General features: G+C 45.8%; 1 protein-coding gene across 9 annotated transcripts in view; it reads right to left on the minus strand.

Moving 5' to 3' along the window:
• PAK1 (p21 (RAC1) activated kinase 1) overlaps positions 1–12,318 on the minus strand; it is a 67,962-nt gene that overhangs the window by 45,460 nt on the left and 10,184 nt on the right. The window lies entirely within an intron of this gene.

Consider the following 12,318-nt stretch of genomic DNA (forward strand, 5'->3'; position numbering starts at 1 on the left):
ATTCCTTGCAGGTGCTTCTGCAACTGCATTTACCAGAAGGAACACATTCTTGGTTTAAAACAAAACAAACAAAAAAAAAGCCCAGAGCAAACTGTATGCAATTGTGCTGGGAAACTCAGCAGCAGAGCGTAAAGGGCAGGGGGAAAACAGAGGGATGGAAAACCCCTTTTTCCCCTCTTGGGAGCCCAAATGATGTGACTCCCTACCTCGAAGTATGAATAAGCACAGACCATGTCCTAAGGAGAAGCAGAGAGGGAAGAAAATACAGACAGCATGAGCTTGGGAGCCTCCAAAATCTTTAAAGCACTTGGGACATTGTTTTGTTTCTTTTTTGGGGGGTGTTGCCAACACAAACACAGCGTTTTCCTCTTTCTTGCAGGGACAGAAGCAGCCAGAAGAGAGTATGATCTCAACTGTGTGGTGCCAGTCAGGAGCTCCCAGGTATCTAGATTTAAGCTATTAACTTCTCAAACATATGAAATTCAGAATTTTATGCTAGAGGGAAATATTCTGACAAAATCTGGAGGCATTTCACAGAAACATTCTCCAGAAAATACATACAGAAATAAAAATCAAATGTCTGGCAAAAGTTATTTCAATAAAGTTGTGTTGGTATTTTGAGAGAATTTTAAAATTTCCATTTTAAAATAAAAGTGGTTCTATTTTCTCCCTTTACGAAGGGGAGAGCTTTGAGAAGAGCAGAGTTTCCCTATAGAATGGAAGTCTTCTTTATGCTCTGCTCTAAAGCACCAGCTAATTTCTATTTTCAGATTGCTGGCAGTCCACCAACATTGTCGAGAATTTAAAGAATACTTACTGGAAATGATTTTATTTATTTAACCGATTTCTTGATCACAAATCCGACCACGTTTATGAACTTTAAGGGCCGTAACCCTGCAGTTTGGTCTGTAATACAAGATACTGTCAGTCCCGTTAGGTTTAAAAAGACAGAAAAGGGCATCTGGGACAGCTAAGGGGAACTTGGCCTTAATGCCAGCGAGCCGCCCACTGAAAACAGTGGGTGTTTGGCCCAAATTGGGATTTCAGGATTTATCCCGTCATGCCCTCTAACACTTCCCACACAGTGCTACCTGACAGCTTCTGAAAACTGGCAAAATGTGCAGGATAAGCTCACATCATCTGAGGTGAGGTTCCCAAAGGTGTACCTGTATACACACATGTATATCCTGGCAATTCCACATTAGCGGGGTTTTTAGCACGCTGATTTTAAAAGCACACAGCCTACTAGTGACTCAGTGCCAAGCAAACCAGGCTTTTAAATGCAACAAAAATAAAAATAAAAAAGCATTTGCATCCGTAACATCACCGAAATTGTGCAGTAATCCCCCACGTTCGCTTCCCTGCTGTTATCAGCTAAGTAACACCAACGACTGAAGTGCTTTTTTAGAGCCCCTTTCCAGCATATGCACCACCACCACCTCCCAAATCAGCGTCTTCTCCCACAGGTACCTTCAGAACAGCCCTAAAATAATTCCTGCTCCCCCTCAGCATGCCCTGGGAGAAGGTGGATGAGGTTTGGTGCCAGGCAGCAGCGAGGTCGGACGGTGCCTTTGTGCCCAAACAGCAGGGATGCTCAGGAAACCAGCGTGCTGGTCTTTCCTTATCCCCGTTCCACGCTCTTATCTGGTCAATATTTGCTAACCATATGCCTGAGTTGAACATTTCCCTCAAGGGAAATGAGGTTATCAGCCCTGGTCGACCCAACCTGACCTTTATCTCGCAGCGAGCCAAGCAACAGGCGGTTCGTGCAAGCTGTGAGCCAAGGGCTTCGTGCGGTATCGCTGCTCCAGAGGGGCCTGGATCCTGCCCAAATCGAAGTCACAGATTTCACAGTTCTTAAATAGATCCTTTATTTAGATCCCTGGAGGTGATGGATCCTTTATTCAGATCCCTGGAGGCACACCACAGGGGCTTGCACTTTGACAGGATCCACACCTAAAAGCTAAAGTCGGATCATTTCCCCTCAAATAACCACTGCAGCAACTGGGACACCGCATTTAAGGACTCAGTCCAGACTCCAGTTGTCACAACAGCTCCCTGACACAAAGACCAACACCACCACTTCAAAAGACAGCCAAGGGAAAGTTTGTCAGCAGATCCTTCAAGGACTGAAATGTGACTCATTTTGGAACAAAAGAGTCAAAACGAAGCACAGGGCCTGCTGATGAGACGGGGCAGGTTGTAAAAGCAGCACCGAGTTACCAAATGACAAAGACTTCCACAGATGACTTGTCACACTCATATTTTACCCTGAAACCAGTCGTTTCCTTAAGGCAACCTTACCATCCAAATGCAAGAGAAGCCTGACTCAAAGAAAAAAAAAAATCAACATAGTTTTTGTATTCATGACTTGCATTTTCTAGCTAGGAAACCTTCGGAGCAGGCAAAAGCCTGCCTGCCCTCTGCTTCACAAACCCTTGATACCATGATCCCATTTTTAAAACACTGCCTCTTTGAAATCCAAAGGCATAAGTAATTCTGCCATGCTATTGAAAACCACACAGCAACACGAAATTACAATTTATTGCATACAAGCCCATTAAACTATTACTTACAGCATAACAAGCAGCAGCTGCACAGATACCACTGCCACCACCAAGCAGAAAACCAAGGAAATTCATCATCGCTGGCCCCTGGAAATCGAGCTGGAGGAGCTGGACTGTTACTGCTTGGAGGCCAGAAAGACTTCAGTACCTCAGCTAACACAGCTATTGTCCCCTAACTATCGTGCCCACTTTTATAGTCAATAAAACAGAGGGCCCCTTAACTTCAAAAGTGATTTTTTTTTAAGACAAAAGCAGCAGAAAGCTTTGCAAACAATGTGAAAGGACAAAGAGAGTGGTTTGTGCGTTGGTCAGGAGGGCGCTGATCGTCCCACATAGCCAAGGGAGAGCAGAGCTCATAAAACCAGAAGTGATTTTGCTTTCACAGAGGGATGCGATGCAACAAGGGAATGCAGTAGCGGAGCAGTCAGAGTCCAAATGAGAAGGCAGGCTGGCCAGCCAGAACAATAAACCTGCAGTCTAGACGAATTCAGCTTCTCTGAAGCTTTTTATTTTCCCTTCCTCTTCCAGAGTTAAAATTAGGATGGTATCGGTTCCTCCTTCCTAAATGGAAAGCCCTCAGAGAGCAAACCAGGTTTCAAAGCTTTCTAACAACTTCGCAGACCACACCACCAGAACTTGCTGCTTAACACCGACGCGTTCAGGGCATCCCTGCTAGTCCTGGAAGCAGACCAGGGCTACAGTGGGATGCTCTCCAGGGGTATTTTAAGAGAAGAGAATCAAATTGCCACACAAACACTAATTGCCAAGTCTCAATCTAACGGTACGACAATTTGCTTGACGTGTTTTATTTCAGAGGACGGGCCAGTGGAGAAATATTTTGTTGTTACTAACGCATACAAGGGCCCTGACACAGTGTTCATATCTCTGGTAAGGGGCTGGACTGCTTTTCCTTCAAGTTAGGCTTCTGATAACAAAGTATTACAAATTCTTTGCATAGCCTGGAAAAAAAGAAAGATTATATATGTATTTATAGAGATATATTTAGATAGGCTGAGTTTATGTCACTCATTAGTAGGAAAGATGCAAAGCAGTACTCTTAAATGACATATTCCTTCCCAAAATCCACAATTAGGAGCAGAGGATGTTTATTTTTTTTTTGTTTTCTTTCTCAGGAGTCCATTCAGAAAGCCGGCCTGCAAGACATTTGCTGAATATCTGGTCCCTACGTTACCTGGAGCTTTCAATTTTTGCAACCCACTTGGCAGTGAATCAGCTGGGAAGCGGGATTTTGCTGACCCCAGCTCCATGGTATTTAAATGAGGTCAAATCCTGACCCGTTTTGTAAAGATTGCCCAGAAAACGTGTGCAAGATCACCTCATTCCTGTGCTCCTGTCACCAAATCGCTGCCTGCCCAGCTCTTGCTCTCCCTTTCCAAGCCTTGCAGGCATCTCACAGCATCACAGAGAACAAACTCCGACCAGCAGAATGCAGCAAGATGCATTCAGACCATCTGTTAAACCTATAAGGCACTGTCAGAAGATCTGTAAAGAGTGGGGAGTCGGTATTGAGCAGTGGGTACGATTTCCTTTTCACCAGTTTTTAAAGGTATTTTGGTCCCAGCTCACACAGAACTGTAATATCACTTGAAGAGGACTTTTTAAAGGACCCTTTTTTTTTTTGGACCCTTAAACCTACCATTCTGTAACACTGTCATTAAAAATTGAGCTCAACCTTCAGAAGCTGGTCACCTGGATTATTATTTTATTTTATTTTTTTAATCAGGAAAGGGCTGTGTCCCAAGATCATGCTTCAATCCCAAGACCACTTCTTTCTGGAAATGACTGAGCATTAGGAAAAAAAAAAAACAAGCTGACTGTGAAAAGTGACTTCAGATCTGTTTGTATGATTTCAAGTACCAGTTAGATAACGAGACTGCACATCCACAGACATAGAAGGCACCAAACATAAGTCAGAGGGATGAGTCACTGTCTACAGTCCCATGGAGGCATCAAAAATCCATCTTTTTCCTCCGACTTGAGGTATCACCTTCCTACCTGAAGGAAAGGTATAGTTTCTGCTCTATTCCACATCACATGGGGTTCCCTTTAAGCACAAATTCCACTTTTCCCCTTACTTTTTAGCAGGAAGATAGATTTTAAAGACAGCTTGGGTTTGTAAGAAGGTTTTACACCTTCCTACCCCATAACAGAGACAAAGTCTTCCAAAGTCAGGCTCTGTGGATCAACAGAAGATCTTACCAATTTCCAAAGAGTCCTGCAGGGTCTATGAGAGTCATTTAATAATCAGATTACCCCACAGACCCCATCAGCTTCATGAGCTTGGAGTGATTCCTGAAAAACAGGCCATGCTTTTGGGGGTGACCTTGAGCAAGCACATTGCTGGTTGGAGCTGTGGAAATGCAAAGACAACGGGGTGATGGGCAGAATCTGTGCTGCAGGATGAAATTTACTGCTTAGGGATCCCAAAAGGGCTCTGTTGCAGAAATTAGAAGATGTATTTTTTGCGGAAAGTCACTGGTACATGCAAAGGTGGCGAAGGAGGTGGAACAAAGCTCACAAATAATGCTTTGCTAGCTCTTGGGCTTGTTTTAGAAAACCCCCAACAGCAAAGACTTCAGGAGAAACACCAAATACCCTGGGCTTTGAACTTCATTGAGACGATCCAAAGTGACTACAGCTACAAGGCAGCCTTAAGTAACTTGCTGGGTCACGATCCAGCTGATTCGAAGAATCTGCGTGCAGGCTATTTACCCAGGAATTAACCCACTGCCTTGGAATGTGTTGCTTAATTTAGAAGAGTGATTACTTGCAGCACCTGCTGCCAGCCTCCCGGTATTTGCTATGCCAGCTTCTCCAGAATCAACGCGAGGGCTTCTGAAATTATTTACATAAGTAATTAAGGAAAGAGCTATAAAAATAAGACTGCTAAATGTATAACGTAACAGTCAGCTCGGTTATCAGACGCAATTGAAACTTCAATTTCCAAAGCAAATAGCGTGAGTTGAGGCGGTCTGAAATGGCACAGTCAGCCTTCGTTAGGGGCTGCCATCCTCAAGCAGGCATCACACAGGGCTCAGGCTCCAAACCCCGTATGTGCATGACAACATCACCCCAGGAGAAGCCCTTCGCAGCAGGAGAACCTTTGCATACCTATGGACGCAGCCAGCCAAACAGCAACCTGCTGGCTTTAAAGCCAGTTTCCCCGCAGGCTTTACATCCAAAACTGAATCCCCAGCAGCCTTGTCATGCAAGTTTGGTGCCTAAGTGCTGATGCCAGCAGGCAAAGGGGGGACGAAGAGAAGGGATGCAAGGATTGCTGACAAACAGACTGTTTTCAAGGCCTTCTCTTAAAATTTCTAGTTACACTTATATACAATGTCCGTCTGCTCCAGCAATGCTGATGGAGAAGGCAGCCAAAATTTTGGCTGCTCTGACAAATCCGGTTTCAAGCATGAGGGGCTTTTTAGGTGTAAGGTTCTTCCTTGTGTAACTTCACCAACAATAAGAATGACCTTTCCCACTCTGCCTGCCCCCAAAAAATCAGCTAGAATCAACCAGGACAACCAGGTGGGGACTCAAAACACGTAAGAGTACTTAAAATGATTTCACGAGGCAGTGCAAATCTTTACCTTATTTGTAACTCCTGAATGCAATTTTATCCCGTTGGATAAACAAAGGCATTTCAGTAATAGTAACTGAGAGGTTGGATGTTTCCTCCCAGAGCTCAGGAAAGCTGAGAATTAAGCAGGGAGCCCAGCACCAAACAGGTCCGTCCCATAGTCAGCCTCCTGCTCGCTTGGCTGCCCAGAAGTTGGAAGCGGTTCAAGTCTGGGGGATTTCTGTTCCTCATCAAGACCGAAGTTATTTCCCAAATTCAGCTGGGATCTTACAACTTCCTCCACGCGTTCAGAAGGATTTTTCAAGCAGCTCGGAAACAGCTAACAGCCTAAAGCCCGCTTCCTCCCCTGACCCATATATATCAAGCCATAAAAGCTGCAAGCAGGCTGCACGGAGAGGCTCGCCTTTTAGGAGCAGGAACAAAGAGCACAGCATTCCTGTCTGAGTGCAACAAAAACAGTTTGAACAAGATTTCAAAAGGTCGCAGCCGCTGCGGGCTCCCCGAACTCGAGGCATCCAGTTGCAATTCACGCTGCACGGCTCATCTCTTCGGAGCCCGAAAGCTTGGCTAAGTTTGCAGGTCTTTTGGGGACATTAAGCAGAGCACCAGCCTGCCTCGGCTCCAGACACCAGCTGCCTCTGAAGCCAAAGAAAACAAAGCAAAAGTCGAAGTGCTGAGGATTAGGAGATCTGTGCAAGCAAAATCCCGCTTTACCCATCACTTCTCAGCCACGCAGCAGGCCAGAAAGCATCAGACTTCATATTATTCCTCAGGACGTCCTTCTTTCTTCACTTAGGGCTTGCATATAAAAGCATCTTCTGTCTTGTGCTGCTTTCACAGAGAACTCTGCTATTTTCTGAATAAAGAAATACCCTGAAATAGTTTTGTAACACAGAATGAGCAGGGGGATTTGTAGAAAAGGATATTTCTCTTTTTTTCTTTTTTTTTTTTTCTTTTAAGCCTAGTCTTGCTGCCTAGAGAAAAGCACAGTGCAATTTCACGATCCTTTCCTAAATTTTAAGCAACAGACAGAAAATGATACCTCTGTAAAACACGACTCAACGACAAAATGTTACCACTGTGGGTGAAGGAACGACTTCTGCTGTGTTCCTCCAAGGGAAAAGCACCTGCAGGGCAACGCAGAACACCTGAAAGGGAACAACAGCTCCACTACCCACATATAAACCGAGAAAGCGAGTCGAGAAAGGCCTCACAAGTTTAAAGCAGAGGAGGAATACAGTCCAAGTTTCCTGATTCCTGCCCTGCTCTGGTTCTGGGGTTCGCATTTCCACGCTCTGTGCCTCTGCTAATTTTGAAAGCGCCTGCAGAGCGAGGCGAGGAGCTGCGCGGCGGGGCAGGCTGCCAGGCAGAAGCTGCTCGCTCTGGTCCTGCACCCAGAATGGAAACAGCTCCCAGAGCGGAGAAGGAGCCAGCAGCTCCCTGCTGTCAGCACCCAGCTCCTGTGCAATCCCCCTGATCAGGGAGAAAGGCAGCGCCTGCCACCTGTGCTCTGCCCCCAACACATCTGAGTCACGGCGCGCTGCATCGCATCACGCTAGCTTTCCCCTTTCCTCTTGAATGAAGCTCACAGGAATGTTCTCCTTCAAACCGTTAAATCCTTACCATGCTTGCTCCTGTTCCCTATCTCGTACAAGCAGAGATTTGGGCCTGACACCAGGCTGCATCCCTGGTACCCTCCACATGAAGCACATGGTGAGGCCTACCCTACCCCACAAAGCACGCCCAAGGTGTAACGCCACCATCGGATTCCTTTCTGTCCGCTCGTTCACGTTTCTCTGCTATTCTAACTGGCTTGCTGATCTGCTCATAAAATCATAGAATCACAGAATCATGAAGGATGGAAAAGCCCTCCAAGATCACCTAATCCAACCGGCCCCCTACCACCAGTAGCACCCACTAAACCACGTCCCTAAGCACCACGTCCAACCTCTCCTTGAACACCCCCAGGGACAGGGACTCCCCCACCTCCCTGGGCAACCCGTCCCAAGGCCTGACTGCTCTTGCTGAGCAGAAATGTCTCCTCATTTCAATTTGCTCCTCCAAATTGTCTCCCCCTTTCATGGAAAGCTGATAGAAGACACCCATCAGTTGAGTGCAACTGCAAGGCCCCAGCATCTCCAGTTACTTTCTGTTGGTTTTAAGCCCTAAACACTTCAACAAGCACTTCAGTAAAACTTCAGGCTAAACACCAAAACCCTCCACTGATCCACATAAGGTGAGTATTTTGGACAAGAGGAGTCCAAATTTCTAGGCACTGTCTACAGATGCCTCCTTGGCAGAAAACAGAGGTATAACAAAAGCAACAAAAATCCTTTAGAGATCTCAGTGGCATCAGTATTTTAGTTTGGATTTTCACAGCAAAAATAAAAGTTATCTGCCCTTTATATCACTGGGTGTAATGAAAAGACATGGTAAAACTCTCCAGGGTTTTTGCTTCCAGAAAAAATAATTGCCAGCCGCCACCAGGTTCAGCAGGACACCACAAGGTCACAACCTTGCTGTCCGTCAGTGGCTTAACTTCTTCAACATCCCACTGAAATGTTGATAACAATGTTGGCAAGCTGCCTCCCAGTTTACCTTTCCAAAAGCTCGCTTCAGCCTCCACAAACAAAAGTCGATGTTAATGACATGCCAAGTTTGACTCATAAGACTCATTAGCATCTTTACAGAGCTTGCGGTTTGTTTTTTCATATTTCCCTTTGTGCAGAGTGAAAGAGATCCTCTTTAATTTACATGCCCTGCTTGCAGTACTGCAACAATCGAGTTTCGCCACTCTTATCACTTCTTTCTTCTTAAGAGAGAAAACAAATAAAAGACCAAGTGAACACCCTGGGTTTTCCCTCCTTAATGGCACAGAAACATTTTACCCATCTGTTCCCTGTCCCTTTCAGGCTTTACAACTGAAATCAAAATTTGGTTATAACATTTTTTTAAAAAGTATGAGGTACACATCCACTTCTAAAAGGTACATTTGTGACTTCCAGTATGATTTATTTTCCATTTTCAGAGATTCAGAGAACCACCCTGACCCAATCCCACTAAATCCAAAGCAACCCAACTGGCTGATGCAGACGATGCTTTATCACAACGGGCACCTCTGCCTCGAGTCACAGTGACCAGCACAGAGGGAAACATCTGTCCCAAAGGCAGGACTGTGACCCGTGAACACACGTGGGTTTAGTTGCAGTGGCTGCTCTCACCCCAGGAGCTGTAGGAGATGGACAAACTGAGAGTTGTAATGTAATACACTGGGCATGGTGGCAGAAGTTCTTTGAGCTGGCATCACACCATGGCTGAAAGGACTTAAAGGTCGATTCATATCCCATTTGGCCATCCCCACTACCAGGACGACAACGTCCAGCAGAGCTACACCCCACCACACCCGAAGCTACCCAGAACCACAAATCAGCACCCCAAAAAAAATACAAATAAATAAATAAATCAAGCTGCAGTTCAACCTCGCTGGCTGTCAGCCAGCCCCGGGTGAGTCCCACAGCTAGAGAGGACCTGAGAGCTGAGAATCAGGCCTCCCATCTGTGAGGCAACCGATTCTGCTGGCCTCTTCATCAGTCCCTCGGGGCTGTTTTCACTCTCTCATGAGAATCTGGGATAGAGTTATGTAAAGCAGATTCCTCGCCCTTAATTAAAATAGAGTTCACATGCACACCCTGCTGAAGGCAGCATTAAAAAAAAAAATAAAATACAAACACTTCTATGAGGGTTGAGTCGCTTATAATTAAAAAAAAACTCAGCGCACACACAAGGGAGTGTCGAATGCTTGCCAGCCACCTGGATAATCGCTTCCTCCAAAAAGCTGCAGAAGAGAGCTCTGGGGAAAGGAAGGTCACAAAGACTCTTGCAAAGGCAATGCAGGTGGGATTTGCCTTGCACAGGTAAAAGCTGCAAAGCCTGCCCCCAAATTCCACCTATTGCAAGGCCGTGTAGCACTAATTCTTCTTCCAAAAACTAGTAGGCTCTTCCATCTGTTTTAAAATCAACGCCCTCCTTGTTTTAGCCAAATTCCCCCTGGTTGTAACTGCAGGGGATCTGATGGACAAGTTTCACACTCAGCTCGATGTGCTGACTTTACCCTTTAAACCTCACCCGGGTTCCTCCTCCTCCTCCTCACCGACAGCTGAATTCCAGCTTTTTTTTTTTTTGCCTCTCCTTGGAAGGCAGCCCGTCTCTCTGACCCTTTCAGCTGCCTTTCTGTTACTCCGTTGTACCCTTCTGCAGACGTACAGACCAGAACTGCACACCAGACATGAGATGTGGGTGCACCAAGCGCTTACACCATAGCAAAATTACACCATTCATCCCGTCCCTGATGAACACAGTCACTTTTTTGGTTGCTGCTGCATGGTGACGTTTCCCTTTCCACCCTGAAAAGCGACGTTATACCCAGTAGTTTACCTCCAATTATTCGTGTGGCTTTCAATCTCTAAGACAAGCTTTCCTCAAACCTTGTAGCAGCTTCATATCTTGGCAAAAGTCTTCTGCAAATCCAAACATACTGCATCCACTTCAACCCCTTTCTTTCCACAGAACCTCACGGGGGTGGCGCAGGAGGATTTCCGTTTTCGGAAGCCTCACTGCCTCTTTCCCAGCAGCAAACATTCCTCCCCGTGTTCCTTGTTTCTGACTTTTCCCTTCCTAAAAACTGGTAGTATGACCCTTTAGTGTGTGGTTCCCAGGATCCCCTCCAGAGGCCTTTTTATAGATGGGAATTACGCTGGCAACCACCCCGGTCCTCTGGCACAGTGGCGGTCTGTGCCAGTGATAAACGATACAGCTCGGGCAGCAGCCCTGCAGCTTCACATTCAAGTGCCTCAGGACACTTGGTTGAGTGCCACTCGGCCTTGGTGACTTATCAACAACTCATTTATCTATTTGGTCTTATTTTTCCTTTATGTTTCTGACCTACCAGCTAGAAACGGCGCGGATTATACCCCAATGGATGATACAATTTCCATATCCTAATGCATATAAAGAGCAAGGGGTGCAGATCCAAGCACTGCCAGTGCAAGTTTGGGACAGGAGAAATTGAGGACTAAGGCAGGGGTGGCTCCTGGCTGAGGTCCTCCTTGTTGTTGAGGCTGGCTGTCGTGGAAAGCAACTTTTGTGCACGCTGCTGTGAGGACACTGACAGATGTCATGCAGTCAGGGGTGCCAACAACTGCACCTTTACATGTTTTACCCTGCCTGAAGTACTAAAGCAGTTCTGTTTCTCACTAGCACATCCCTGAAACACCCCAAGCACGGACACAAAGTCAGTGAAGTCCTTTCGGATGAAGCCATGTGGAGCTACCTGCTTGCACAGAGCAGAGATTAAAAGAGTTTCCTTCTTCCTCACCCTCCAATTCCTTGCCACATGGACCTTTCAGAAGCCCATGAGCAGTCCTGCCCCCCTCACTACATGTATATAGGTTTTTATCTTCCTTTTGAGTCAATCTCGCTAGCCCCACAGTCATTCCTGTTGCTTTTCCTTAATTTTATCCTACTAAAAGTTAACAAGGATCAAAGATGGCAATTGCTTCATGAAAAAAGAAAAAATCCCCTCACCCCTCATACCGATTAACAACATCAGACCCAATTTTCAGAAAGATATTTAAGAGTTTTTAAAAATACTTCACCGGCTTATGTGCCAAATCCCAGCAGCGTCCAAGGGAATCGAGCACCCACGCGCTTTCTGGATTCCCACTAGATGCCTACCCAAATCTTTTAGTATGTAATCAAACAAAACACTCCACTTTTGTTCTCAAGGTTAGGCACTCAAAGTGCTGCTAAGACCGTCCCTGAATGTTCCCCATGAAACCCACAGGCTACTACCAGAGTTATGCCCCCAGATTACCAAAAAAAAATGACCAGATTTTTTTTTGTTGTTGTAGTTCCTTCATGTTCAGCAGATCTCACCAAATACCTGCTGCACAGTTCCTGAAAATTTTTCACCTTGCTTTCATCCTGGCTATGGCACAGTCTCTGCATGTATTTCAGGCTGTTCAGATTTGTGTTTTCCTGTTCAACCTTGTGCCTGCTGCTTCTGTGTTGCCCTTTACACCTGCATGACAGAAGAAAGCACTTCACCTCTCCATCACAGTTGTTTTATTCTCCCTGGGAGCCTTTATGGAC

This window comes from Anas acuta, chromosome 1, assembly GCF_963932015.1.
Source record: "Anas acuta chromosome 1, bAnaAcu1.1, whole genome shotgun sequence".
Classification (NCBI taxonomy): Eukaryota; Metazoa; Chordata; class Aves; order Anseriformes; family Anatidae; genus Anas; species Anas acuta.